The following is a 13395-nucleotide window of genomic DNA, read 5'->3' on the forward strand; positions in this document are numbered from 1 at the left end:
TGTGAAGTGTAGGTGAGGATGTTGTATTCAAGGCTAAAGAAATTATCCACTAGATTATAGCACATTGCCGTACCATGACAAATTCTAGTTGCGCCAACCTAGCTCAGTCTTTAGCACGACTGGCTGGAAGATAGTAGAATAGCCACAAGTCATTACACATCACCTTCAGCTACAAGCATCTTTGTCCTGTTACTGCAGTGAGCCACAGAAGTGGTAGTGTTTTCAACTGGTACTTGGACATAAAATTTGGGAAACATTGTTATAGGATCCACTGGAAAACATTGCAAAATAGTGTCACTTTCAGGGAAGCTTATGTGACATGATGTATCTAAAGTGTCTGGTTTATTGTAAGTGCTCAGATGAGGTATGTATTTAGCTATGTATGTGCTAATTGAGAGGATATATATTGAAAAATGTTTGCCATAGATTTAGTAATAAAGTTAAAATGAGATTACATTTTGTTAATCACAATAGATTAACAAATATAATAGATTATAAAATATTTTTCAGCCTTTTATATATCAGACACGTTAATGATTTGATTATTATATTATAATATATTATATATTATAATATAATATATATAATATAATAATAATATATTATATTATACATATAGATTTGAAGAATTCTCAATTAATTCTCAACTGCCCAGGAGTCCTAGACCTTCAATTTGGGACCCGTTGCCACAAAAAGTGGGGGAACTAACCAAGATATCCTTAACAAATTCTTCCAGAACTCTGCCATTTCTTGTCCCTCTAATATAGGATTATGGAAGATGGGGAATTTAGAGACAAATCACTAACGGCAATTTTCCTTAAGAAAGTTTAATTCTAATAGAGTGATTAGGTATATGCATAAATAATTGTGATGCATAATAGAATGCAGTAGGTTCCACAAGACAGGTGCAGAAATAAATGCTATAAGAATATGGAGAGTAATGCTGTAAGAAGTAAGAGAAATCAGTTCATTTTGGAGGGATCTAGAAGGGTTTTATGGATCATGTGTCAGTAAGGGCTCTGTTGGTCATTAGCAACAGAGAATCTAAATGAAAAGGGACTTAAAGGAAAAAAAGGGGGGGGGGGGAGATATTACTTTCCATATCTAGTAGCTCAAGCCAGAAGCCTAGAAGTTACCCTCAACCTGTTCTTTGTCTTGTGTAAAGATTGCTATATGTGTTCAAAAAAATCACATCTACTCTTCCTTCTAACCTACAACTAGACTAAGTTTCCCCAAATTTCTGGCAATTAAGGACTATAGAACTGGATCTTGGCCCGGAGACTATGATGTGCACTTCCCCTGTGATCCTTCACACTCCTGCCCTGTGCCCAAAACCATTTTGCCAGGGTTCATGAAATACACTTCTATTTGATGAGAAACTACTGAAATTGGGAGGTTTATAGACAGAGAAGTTATCTTACCATGACTAATATAACCCCCTCAAACTCATCACCAAAATAGTAGCAAATACTCTTCAATATACTCATAAATATACCATTCACCTGATTTCCATGTCTTCATCCCAGGCCAAGTCACCATCATATATTGTCAAGAGTATAACAAAGCTGCTTAACTAGTTTCTCATCACTGTTCTTGCCCCAGCCACATTTTCCACATACTTCTGATTTAGTGTTAGTTTAATGTTTAGTTTTATTTTACATAAAATAGTATAGAGTTATAAAATTATTCAATACGATTCTCAATGATACCGTCATGTATGATACATGGCATTAAGCATTTGTTAAAACCCACACAACGGTCCAACACAAAGAGTGAACTCTAATGTCAACTGTGGACTTTAGTAATAATAATGCATTGATTGTTGTTTATTATTTGTCAAAACTGTACCTACAGTAAAGCAAGATGTGAATCGTGGGAGAAACCATGGGGCTGAGAGATCAAAGGATACATGGGATGTTCTGTATTCTGCGTAATTTTTGTGTGAACTTTAAACTGCCCTCAATATAAATTCTATTCACTTAAAAAATGGATTATATCCCTTCTTTGCATAACATCCTTCAGTACCTCTCACCACTCTAAGACTAGATCATGGTCTATGAAGAGCCCTGGTGGAGCCCGCACCCTGCTTCCAGGCTCTCTTTCCCACTACCTACCCTCCTTTCTATGCCTCTAACCTTGCATCACTTCTTCAGAAGTAGCAAATACTCTTCAACCAGTGCCTCACACCTGTTTTCTCTTCTTACTGGGTATTTTATCTCCCTCAAGTCACTTGACTTCAGTTTTCAGATTCAGTGACACCTTCTCCAGAGAGGGGTTTTCTCACTTGTTAATTAATCAAGTCACCCCCACAATCACATTATTTTCTCTCCTAGCTTCTACTCCTTCCCATCATAATATTTACAGTGGTCTACAAAATGAAGGCTAAGTCCTGCTCTATCCCTTTCCAAAACTTAACACCTACTGAGGGAGCTGGAATACAGCAGATGCACAAGGAAAAACTACAGTAAAAAAAAATTTTATATAGTGCTCAGCATGTGACACAGTTTTAAGCATCTCATCTATGTTAATTTATTAAATCCTCCTAGCAACTTTATAAAATGGATACATTATCATGCTCTATTTTACAGACCAGTGAACTGAAACCAGAGACATTAAGTCACTTGCCAGAGGCTTCACAGTTTGTCCAATGCCAGAACTGGGATTTGGTTCTAGTCACTGTGGCTAAAATGTGCAATGCTACCATTGTATGTGTATACATTGTATATATAAGTGGATTAATAAGTGAAAGAACCAGTGAACTTAAGTGTCTGACTCAATTCTACATTCCTTTTTTAAAAAGATTTTATTTATTTATTCATGAGAGACACGGAGAAAGGCAGAGACATAGGCAGAGGGAGAAGCAGGCTTCCTACAGGGAGCCCGATGTGGGACTCGATCCCAGGACCCCAGGATCACACCCAGAGCCAAAGGCAAGTGCTCAACCACTGAGCCACCCAGGTGCCCCTCAATCCTATATTCCTAACCTTTCATTATACTATCCTGTTTTCTGTTGCTCACTGGAATGTTCTTGACCATTTCTCCTTATGTTTTTTGTTGATGTGCATTGGTTTTCTTCTGAGTCCCTAACTGAAGTATTTCATTATCATTACTTCAGATGCCTCTCTTATCTTCCTTTCTATTGATCTTTTTCAAAGAGCAGGTGCTTTGAGGCCTTTTGGGTAAGTGTTAATAAAAATACTGCCTTTCTCTCAGCAAAGAGTCCTGGATGAGTGGTGGTCTGATTTTAGGAGTGGTCAATTGACTTTAGAAGTAGAGAAAGATAAGACAGTGTGCCCCATATTCAGCTATCATCTTCAGTGAGTTATTACTTTATTTAATCCAAGCTGGATTAAAAAGGGGGAAACCTTCTGGAATACACTAGAACATTACCATATTTTGAGTCAGTGGAATGCATTTCTCATTTATCAGCTTGGGACTTACTGCTCATAATCTGTACCTGAATATGTAGAAATGTAAAGAGAAAGGCAAATAGAACAAAAATAATCAAGAAGAAATAAAAGAGCTTGTATCTCACTACTGCAAAGGCTCATCTTTAAATATGGTTGTAGAAACACAGGCAATGGCATTTAAGGAGGTATCAACTGACGTGGAATAATATGATCCATGGCTTAACTAAGAACTTGGCCACGGGGAAGCCATCCATATACGTGGTTGCAGTATAGCTCTGATTTGAATTGTTCTGCTCTGGGGGCCTAAATGGTTTTAAAAAGAAGCTACAGTTGCTTTCCATCAGCTTACAGCATGGAGACAATTGCTTCTTTAAAAGATACATCTAAATAAAATGTCAAAATGACACATGCTTTTAAAGGAATGTTTGTAGAATGTTCAACACAACTATACCTCTTTCTGGCACAACTCAATAGCCGTTCTCAATTTTCTCTGAAGGGAAATATGCAGTATGCAAAGAAACCACACTCTATTGAAATGACAAGTGCAGTTGCCAAATTGAAGCAATGTTTTCAGTTATGGTTTTAGTGTATTAATTTAGAGTTTTAGTGGTAGATTACTTTTCTGGTTAGTTCCTTAAACTCATATTATTTTTTTTAATTTATTTATTTTTATTGGTGTTCAATTTACTAACATACAGAATAACACCCAGTGCCCGTCACCCATTCACTCCCACCCCCCGCCCTCCTCCCCTTCTACCACCCCTAGTTCGTTTCCCAGAGTTAGCAGTCTTTACGTTCTGTCTCCCTTTCTGATATTTCCCACACATTTCTTCTCCCTTCCCTTATTTTCCCTTTCACTATTATTTATATTCCCCAAATGAATGAGAACATATAATGCTTAAACTCATATTAATGTTAGGATACAGACTACTGTTTACATTTCCTTTTGGGCATCCATACAAATGACCACAATGAGGATGGTGAGAGGAAGGTAAAAAGCAAGCAAAATGGGTTTAATATTTCTTAAAGGAAAATGGTCAAGGAGAGTAAGCAACAGTTTTGTTACTAATTGATGACTTGTTTGAGCTTTGAATATTAGTGACAATTTCTCCAGCCCTCATTTTCACAATTTACAAATAATGAAAACTAACTTTATTGTTGCAGAGTTTGATGAAATAGCATGTATATAGATATACTAGCTTTGTAACCTTGAGAAAATTACCTTTTCATTTATTTGTTTTTTGACAAATATTTACTGAGTACTTGGCATGTGCCAAGACTGTACTTGGCATTGGGGATAGAGTGGTAAACAAAAAAAATGCTTTATGAGTTCTCCTATGACATTTACAGTCTACTAAGGGAGAAAAATTTTAAATATCTAATTCTGCTAACAAAGATGTAATTACATTCTGAGCTCAGGGCTTGGCAGGAGAAGGGTATGGTCCTCTAACGCATGACCAAGGGTAGTGAATAGTACTGGGAAGGCAGGGAACATTGGCCTGGGAAGCTTTCCTTGGGCTGAGATCTAAAGGAGATCGTAAAGTAAAAGAGGGAATGGAATCCAGACTGAAGAGACAGCAGGTAAAACATATTCTGGGGTCTGGAAGAATGGTGGCTATGGGAAACTGAAAGGAGGACAGGGTAGCTGAACACAAGCGTGAGTCGGAGCAAGTTTCCAGAGTAAATGGAGAGGAAAGCACAGTAGAATAAACAGAGTCTTGCAGGAAGTCTTCAGAGTGTTGGTTTTCTTCCCAGTGACAATAGGAACATCAATTTTCTGACTTAATATGGGGGGAATGGGAGAGGTAAAGTCTTAATGAGCCTGATTGCACTTGTAAGTCACACAGCACTGAGTCAGTATATGGTAGGCTTGCAACAAACAATTCTCTCAGCACATGTTCTGAACTGTAAAAGTCTTCCACTATTAGTCTCATTTTTCACCAGTGGGTTGTTATTTAATGCACATTTACAAAACCTGATCCATTTTCTCATGAAATATTATCCTTCTTTATAGGTATAATGAATAGCAAAGAGCAGATTCATACTAGCATCATAGTACCTCATACTAGTAGCATTCTATGGAGGACCTGCCAAAAAGAAAACTTGTCTCTATTTCTTATAATAAATACTTTTTATTGAAATATGATATGTATCTAGAAACATGCATCAATTATAGTTGTATAGGTTGACGAATGTTTATAAAGTGGATGCATACATGCAGCCAGCACCCAGATCAAGTAATAGGATACTACCAGCACCTAAAGCCCTCTTCATGATCCCTGCTCATCTCAGCCCTGCTTCCTTCCCAGTGGTAACCACTACCCTGACCTCTGCTGTCATTGATTCATTTTGCCTTTTCTGGAGTTGTACAAGAGTGATCGTACACAGTACGTATTCTTTTTTATCAAACTTCTTTTTTTTTATCACAATAGTTGTAAGATATTTCTAGATTACTGCATATAGTAATGCAGTAGTAGATCATTATGGTAATTTATTCATTTTCATTATTGCATAGTATTCTGTGAATGCATAGAATTTAATTTCTCTGTTCTAGTTTTGATAAATATTAGGGAGCATGAATACATATTTTGGGTGAGTAAATAAATGAACTTCCCTAAGACTCAGTTTCCTCATCTGTAAAATAGATTCATCAATAAAATCAATACTCATTCTATAAGACTGTTGTGAGGATTAAATGGGACAAAGCATGAACAAGGGCCATTCAGGGACATTCAATAAGTTTTCATTAAGTTGTATCTACTTATAATTATTTCAGGAGTTTCTGCCTAAAGGATTTAGAAAATGGGGGGGGGGGGATTATGAAAACTGGAAATACTGCCATAATCAAAAATGTCTAGAATAGAGCTCAAGAGTTGTGAAAGAATCAAACCAATATATATATTTGCTGTCTGTCACAACTCTGCACTTATAAACCGATTTGGCCCATCCAAGAACCAGGTCCTGATAAACAATGAAGTCAATATAAGGATGTTTAAGCACCTTATTGCCTCAGGTCTTCCACACTCTCTTGACTCTGTACTTTGTTCTGTCCTGTTCCACTTGATCTTGCACCCTTAGCATTACTTCCTGGTTTGTGCAACGCTCTCACTCTTTGGGTTTGCTAACCCATCTTGACTTTGTACTGACTGACACTTGCTGTTTTCTGTGCTTAAAACTGAGATTTACTCTGCAAGTTCCTTCCCATCTTGGGCCCTTTATTTAAGGTTCTTTGTCCTAATTCTAGTACAACATATCCAGAAGTCTGAAGATAATTCAGATAGCCATTATGCTGAACGTATGCGGGGCACTCGATATGTAAATATTGATCAGCATATTGGCTGTAGGTTGGAATCGTGGTAAACAGCAATCAGCAAAAACTAATAATAGATTAATGCAACAAAGTCATTAGAGTAGCCCTTAGAAATTGCTTGCTTAGTGTATCAGTGATTACAAAGAGGAATTATAACAGCCCCAGGATAGCTGGGAAAGGGTAATTCACAGAATGCTGTCACATTTCTCTGACTTCTGTGTTCATGGACCACATTCTATCAAAATACTGCAGTCTGTGCAGATGCCAACAGGATCTCTGAATCTCACACAGAGATCTCCTGTCAGTATAGTGAATTCAACTGCCTGGTGGCCATCTTCTCTAAAATGATCTCCAGACAGCTGAAACTGAACATGTCTGAGGTACAACTTACTACCATATCCTAACCATTTCTCCTGTGCTTCCTAACTCCATAGCACCACTATCCATACAGTTTTTACAGTCAAAAACCTGGAAACTGTCTTCAATACCTCCTAACACTCACCCACCACATCCAGTCAATCACCAAGTTGTTGCCCATCCTATCAACTAAAATAGTCTCTTGAAAATATGTATAATTTTCCATTCCCATTCAGTTTTCTTAGAGCAGAGAGCTGCTAGTCCATCATAACATGTAAGGCTTCACATTCACTTGCCTGGTCTTGTAATTGACCTGTCCACCCTTACTCATGCATTCTTCACCCTGCACTCAGATGTCTTTCTAAACTTCATGCCTGATCATGTCGCTTCTATGTTGAGAGTCTTCTCATAGTTCCTTGCCATTTGTATGAATTCAGGCTATTTAGCATGAACCGTAAGTTCCTTCATGATGTGGTCCCTGCAAGTTCACCACTTGTACACATCTCCTCTCCAACCATTCTGAAATATTGTTGTGCCAGGGACATGTCATTTTCATACTCATCTCTGGACCTTTGTATATACTCTGAGCTCATCATGGAACATTCATTCTCCCTCTTATTTCACATTTTATCTTCAGGCTTCTATTTCAATATTAGCTCCTCTAGAAGAGGGTTAAATGTTTTTTCATCCCCAAGTACCTTATACATACTCAATCCAGCAAATTGTTGACTTTTTGAAAGTGCTGTTGAGTTGTCTGCATCACTCTGTAGACGATAAACTGGTTAAAAATGGAGATATTCTATCTTGTGATCATGCTACCACTGGCATTAAGCACAACACATGACAGACACTAGCTCAAAATAATTATTGAATAAATTAGTAAACGCATTAAAAGTTAATCAAAGATATGCTTATAAGAAAGATTTCTCCAGCTGCCATTTTATTCTAAGATAGCACTATATATCAAACCTAAACCATCTTGGTGTAACTTAAAAATATGTACTTATTCAAATTTGCCCTGGAAGAAACAGATAATCTGACAAAAATTTGATGTCAGTGGGGTGCATTGGAGTAAATACCATATTCCAGACAAGTCATGTTTCCCTTATATACAGAGATGATATCACTAACTCCATACCATTCACTTAATCTTTTTATAGACATTTACAATTTTCAGCAAAAATCCAAAAACATAGAATTTAAGTTCTTTTGGAGCACTTGGCTGGCTCAGTCTGTAGAGTATGTGACTCTTAATGTCAGAGTCATAAGTTTGAAGCCCAAATTGGGTACTGAGATTAGATAGTTAGATATAGATAGATAGATGATAGATGATGATAGATAGATAGATAAAATTTGAGTTCTTTTCCCATTTTGGAAGATGCAGTGCTGATTTATGCATATAGTTATTCTTGCTTTTATAGTGTCTAGTGCTTATAGGTATGTTGGTTGGAGGAGAAAGTGGTTATAATGTAGGGTAAAAGGCATTAGATTTGCAGTCAGACATCTGGGCTTTACCTAGCTGATGTCCTTTCAATTCTATCACCAAAACACCTTGAAACATCCTTCTATCTTTCCCATCTCTCCATCACTAGCCAAGTCCAGGATGCCATTGTTTATAATTGGTCTCCTCATTGGCCCTACTGTTTACAGTTGTGCTATTCTTCAATCCATTCTCCATTCTTTAAATAGCCAGGATGATCTTTTCTCTCCATCTGATGCCACATTTCCTCTGCTTTCCTTTCTTTTTTCTTTTTTTTTTTTTCCTTCTTCTCTTCCTAAAAATTTTCTTCACTCCAGCTATAATGGCTTTTGGGGGCCTTTATGTGAGCAGTGCTCCAAGTCATTGATACTTCTTGCTGTTTGTGAATAGTATCAGCTCCTAGATATGTGGTTCACTGTTTTCCTCCAGGAAGGGCATGGCACTCCTGTTGCTCTTTGCAGCCACCCTGAGTTATAGAGTGCACAGCTTCAGAGGCAGAGAGGCCTGGCTTAAATACCAAAATAAATGATTATTTTTAATAGCAATTATAAAAATAAGAGGGATAAAAATATTCACTATTTATTGTTAGTGTAGGTATTATACTAAATTAGATTTTATGTATCGCCTCTTTTAGGCTTCAAAACAACCATACCATATATTATCCCCATTTTATACACAGAGAATTAATATGCAAAAAGGCTAAACATCTTTCCCATGTCATATAGTGAACTAGAAGTAGGGATTTAAACCAAGGTCTGATGATTTCAGAGCCAGAACTTAATTTCTGTGATGTTCATCTACATTGTACCCAGAGGGTATGATGTAATAAGTACTGTGGTGACTAGTACATGTTAACTGTTTACTAGAAATAATTGTCCTTGGTATTCCTACTTCATAGGAGGAATCAAGTCGTTTTCTTCTCTGTCTAACCGCATTCTTTTCTATTCAATATTAGGCTCATACATAGCTTTTTTCAACCCCTGGTATTACCCTGGATCATTATTTTACTATACCCACCATTCATTTTAGCTTTTTTTTTTTTCACTCACCATGCAGGATCATAAGTTCCGAGGGCATTGGTTGCTTTTTCCATTTTTCTGGCTTCCTTCTCAGCAGCTTGCACCGTACAATACAATTGTAGGCCACTCAATAAATGGTTATTGAATGAATGCATAAACCTCATAAGGATCAATTTTCTGACCTTGAGCTCATTAGTACTATGCTCTAAAGAGCTGAGCTAACTCGAGTCACATTAAGCATAATTAAAATAGATTTCTTTTAGAGAAAGGAGAGCTTTGTGAGCTCAATCATTGGTTAGTCTCATGGTTCTTATCTGGGGGAGATCCTCCCACCCTAGAAGATATTTGGCAATATCTAGAGACGTTTTTGGTTGTCACATTCAGAGAGTGCTGCTGGCTTCTAGTGTACAGAGGGCAGGGATGCTACCAAACATCCTACAATGCACAGGACAGCCTCCCACAACGAAGAATTACCCATCCTCAATGTCAATAGTGCCAAGACTGAGAAAGCCCAGGTTAGATAAGGTTGTCAAAAGATAAAAGCAGAAAGGGAAACACAAACCATTAGAGGCTCTTAACTATAGAGAACAAAATGAGGGTTTTTGGAGGGGAAGTGGAGGATGGGGTAACTAACTGGGTGATGGGCATTAGGAGGGGCACTTGATGCAATGAGTGCTAGGTGTTATATGCAACTGATAAATCACTAAACTCTACCCTAAAATTAATAAAATGCTATATGTTAACTAATGTGAATTTAAATAGAATAAAAAAAGATTATAAAACTTACAAAGAATTTATCAAACAGCTTATTAATATGTACCATGCATCTATGTTGTATGTGATTTTAGATCCTGTATAAATAAGAATAAAACAGTATCTCTATTGGTAAATACATTTTGAATAAAAATTTCAAAGATACTGGAGAATCTCATGTATACTTAAACTTAACTAATTTAAAAGAACTTGAGAGAAATTCATTCTTTGCTCTGTGATTTATATAAGAGCAGCCAGGTTTATTATTTGCCATAAAATACAGTAATTCAGTGTGGCAACTAACAAACCAATACTCATCAAGAGATTCTTAAATTGGCTTTTTTGAATTAATAAGAATAATCTACAGTTGATGTGTGTTTATGTTCAAAGGAGGGATGATGAAGAGATTTTTAAGATACTTTGAAAGTTGTTTATAATAATCTTACCACTTCTGTCTCTTGCACCTCTACTATCTCAACAAAGAATTGCAACCTATGTATTAAACAGCACGAATTCCAATTAGTAGCATCCATATGAACAAATATTTGAGGACAAGATTACAATCACATAATTCTTATGCTGAAATTGTTTCAAATACACACACACACACACACACACACACACACACACACAATCATACAGCCAGGTCTTTGTATGGAAACTAGGAATAGGGCCATGAGTAAAGCAAAAAATGGCTTTAAAAAAGCATAGGATTACAAAAGCAGAGCTTTTATTTGAGGTATAACTTATGTACCTGCAAGTAAAGAATCTTCATATCAGTTATCATAATATTTCTTAACAGATTTTCTTTTTAGAGCAGTTTTAGGTTTATGGCAAAATTGAACAGAAGGAACAGAGATTTCCTACGTATCTCCTGCCCCAACACATGCACAGTCTCTCCTATCATCAATGTCCCCACCAGAGTGACAAATTTGTTATAATTGATGTACCTACACTGATATGTAATTATCATCCAAAATTCCTAGTTTACATTAGGGTTCATTCTTGATGTTGTACATTTTATGGGTTCTGGCAATTATGTAAGAGATATATCCATGAATACAACATCATACAGAGTAGTTTTGCTGCCCCCAAATAATTGTAATATTAAAATAAAAGTCAAACCAAGTGAAGGTTTATAAGGGCCCTTGATCCTGGAAACCTGGTTTTAAGGTTAAAGGAAAGCCTGTCTTTGGGAGGTTATTTACTCACAGCGATTCCATTTCCAAAGGGGAACTGGAACCTCAGACACCAGTTACAGAAACTCTTCATGGTCAACCCTTGGTTTTCCCTTTAACCACATTATCCCTTAGAGAATGTAGAAAATCCTATTATAAAAATGTCTGTCCTGAAGGATAAAGAAAGTCATTGAACTTCTGACAAAGATCAGAAGGCTGGTTAAAAAAGAAACATCTTGTAAAACAGTGAGTTAGAATCAGGAATCCCTCCAACTCTGAATCCCTCAGGTCCAGAGAAAACTTGATGAAATTAAAATGTTAAGACTTTCAGGCAAGCCCGACTAACTTGTAAAAAGATAACTGCATTTTTCTTAGAGAACCTGCTGCAAAAAAAAGATATAATGGGGGCAGTTTGGATAAAGAGCAGAACCAAATGCATGCATGAATGTTAGCAGTGAAGCTAACTAAAATGAAGCAGATGCCTGTGTGTTTACATGGATCATTCCTGTGGTCAGAAAGAGAGACGGTTGAAAAACAGCAAGGCCTGGTGGTTGACAACTAGATTGTTCAAAGGACTCAACCACTTCATCTCAAGTGGCATTTCTTGATGGCTTTGTCTGAAATACACAAGACTTTTCAAAGTGACACTAATTTTCATAGTATTGGTATCAATGGCATATTTGCAATGGCATAATAATTTTCTCAACAGACTATTAGGAGAGGCATCTGGGACAATTTAATGAATTCTGGATGAAGGGCAGGAAGGGTCAGACACCTGTGTTCCTTTCAAGTCCTGCCACTGACCAGCTGGGTGGCCTTGGACATGTCACATAACTTCCGTGAGCATCAGTTTGCACATGACAAAATGGGAATGAGAATGCCCACTCAACTCTGGATTTTGTAGCCTGAGAGAATGTTTGCCAAAATCCTCAGAAGAAGAAAAGGGGGAATGGTTGGTGATGAGGGATTGATAGGAAGACAAAGTTGAGCTTGATGTAGGAGGTGACATCTATTCAGCTTGGAGGAGGATTCTTCCAAACGGAGTTTCATTTTATCATTCAGCATAATTTTGAACCTTGTTTAGATACACTGTTCTTATTAGGAAGCTATAGGGTATAAAACAGTCACTGGCCAAAGAATGAGTGCTAGACCTCAACAGAGTGTCTAATGAAGGAATTCAATATGCACAACACAGGCAGAGAATTTGCCTAACCTCTCCATCCACAGGGCATATCTTTGAGTATGAGTGGTTGCTAGCCACACATGTACATGTACATGATTATATGGAGAAGAGGGATTAATGGGTCATTTCATTTGGAATATTTTATCTTTTAATTATTTGATGACTATCATTCATTCTCAAACTCATTTCACTATAAAAATAATATTAGTCACTGCTGTTAAATGTTGGTCACTATCCACATATAAATCCCCTTTAATACTTGTAACAATCTCATAAGGTATATGCTGTTACTTGCATTTTATTTTACAAATGAGCAAATCTACATTCAGATAGGAAAAATGATGTGACCAAATCTGCACAACTGCTAAGTAAAAGAGGCAAGCATCATTCTTAGGTTTGTCTGGTTGGGAATCTGAATTTGCTTGGTATTCTTTTTATGGAGACATGTGGCTTTCTTCTATACAACTGGAAAAGCACTCCATGCCTGGGATGGACTCCAGGCCTGCTATTATTTCTAATGATGAATTATGGCCATGGTTGCCTTGTAACCCAAGCTTCTTAAAACTCTAGCTTGGTGACCACCTAGCTCGAGTGATTTATTGAAATGTAGCTGTTCTTGTTTCGATGCACATAAGTGCATCGCCAGTGCACCTTGGGGTAATTATATTGGGGATGAAGAACTGCCATGGCAACCACCCATGGAGT

The 13395-nt window shown here is 37.0% G+C and overlaps 1 long non-coding RNA gene across 3 annotated transcripts in view; it reads left to right on the plus strand.

The window, feature by feature from the left end:
* Positions 1–13395, plus strand: part of LOC144283311 (uncharacterized) — an 83305-nt gene that overhangs the window by 46953 nt on the left and 22957 nt on the right. For 2 of the 3 annotated variants that reach the window (XR_013351770.1, XR_013351769.1), the window contains exon 5: positions 5595–5797. The exons of the other annotated variant lie outside the window; for it this stretch is intronic. This is a non-coding gene — a long non-coding RNA (uncharacterized LOC144283311). The remainder of the gene's footprint in view (positions 1–5594; positions 5798–13395) is intronic. 3 annotated transcript variants of the gene reach the window in all.

The sequence above is a fragment of the Canis aureus genome, chromosome 14, assembly GCF_053574225.1.
Source record: "Canis aureus isolate CA01 chromosome 14, VMU_Caureus_v.1.0, whole genome shotgun sequence".
NCBI lineage: Eukaryota > Metazoa > Chordata > Mammalia > Carnivora > Canidae > Canis > Canis aureus.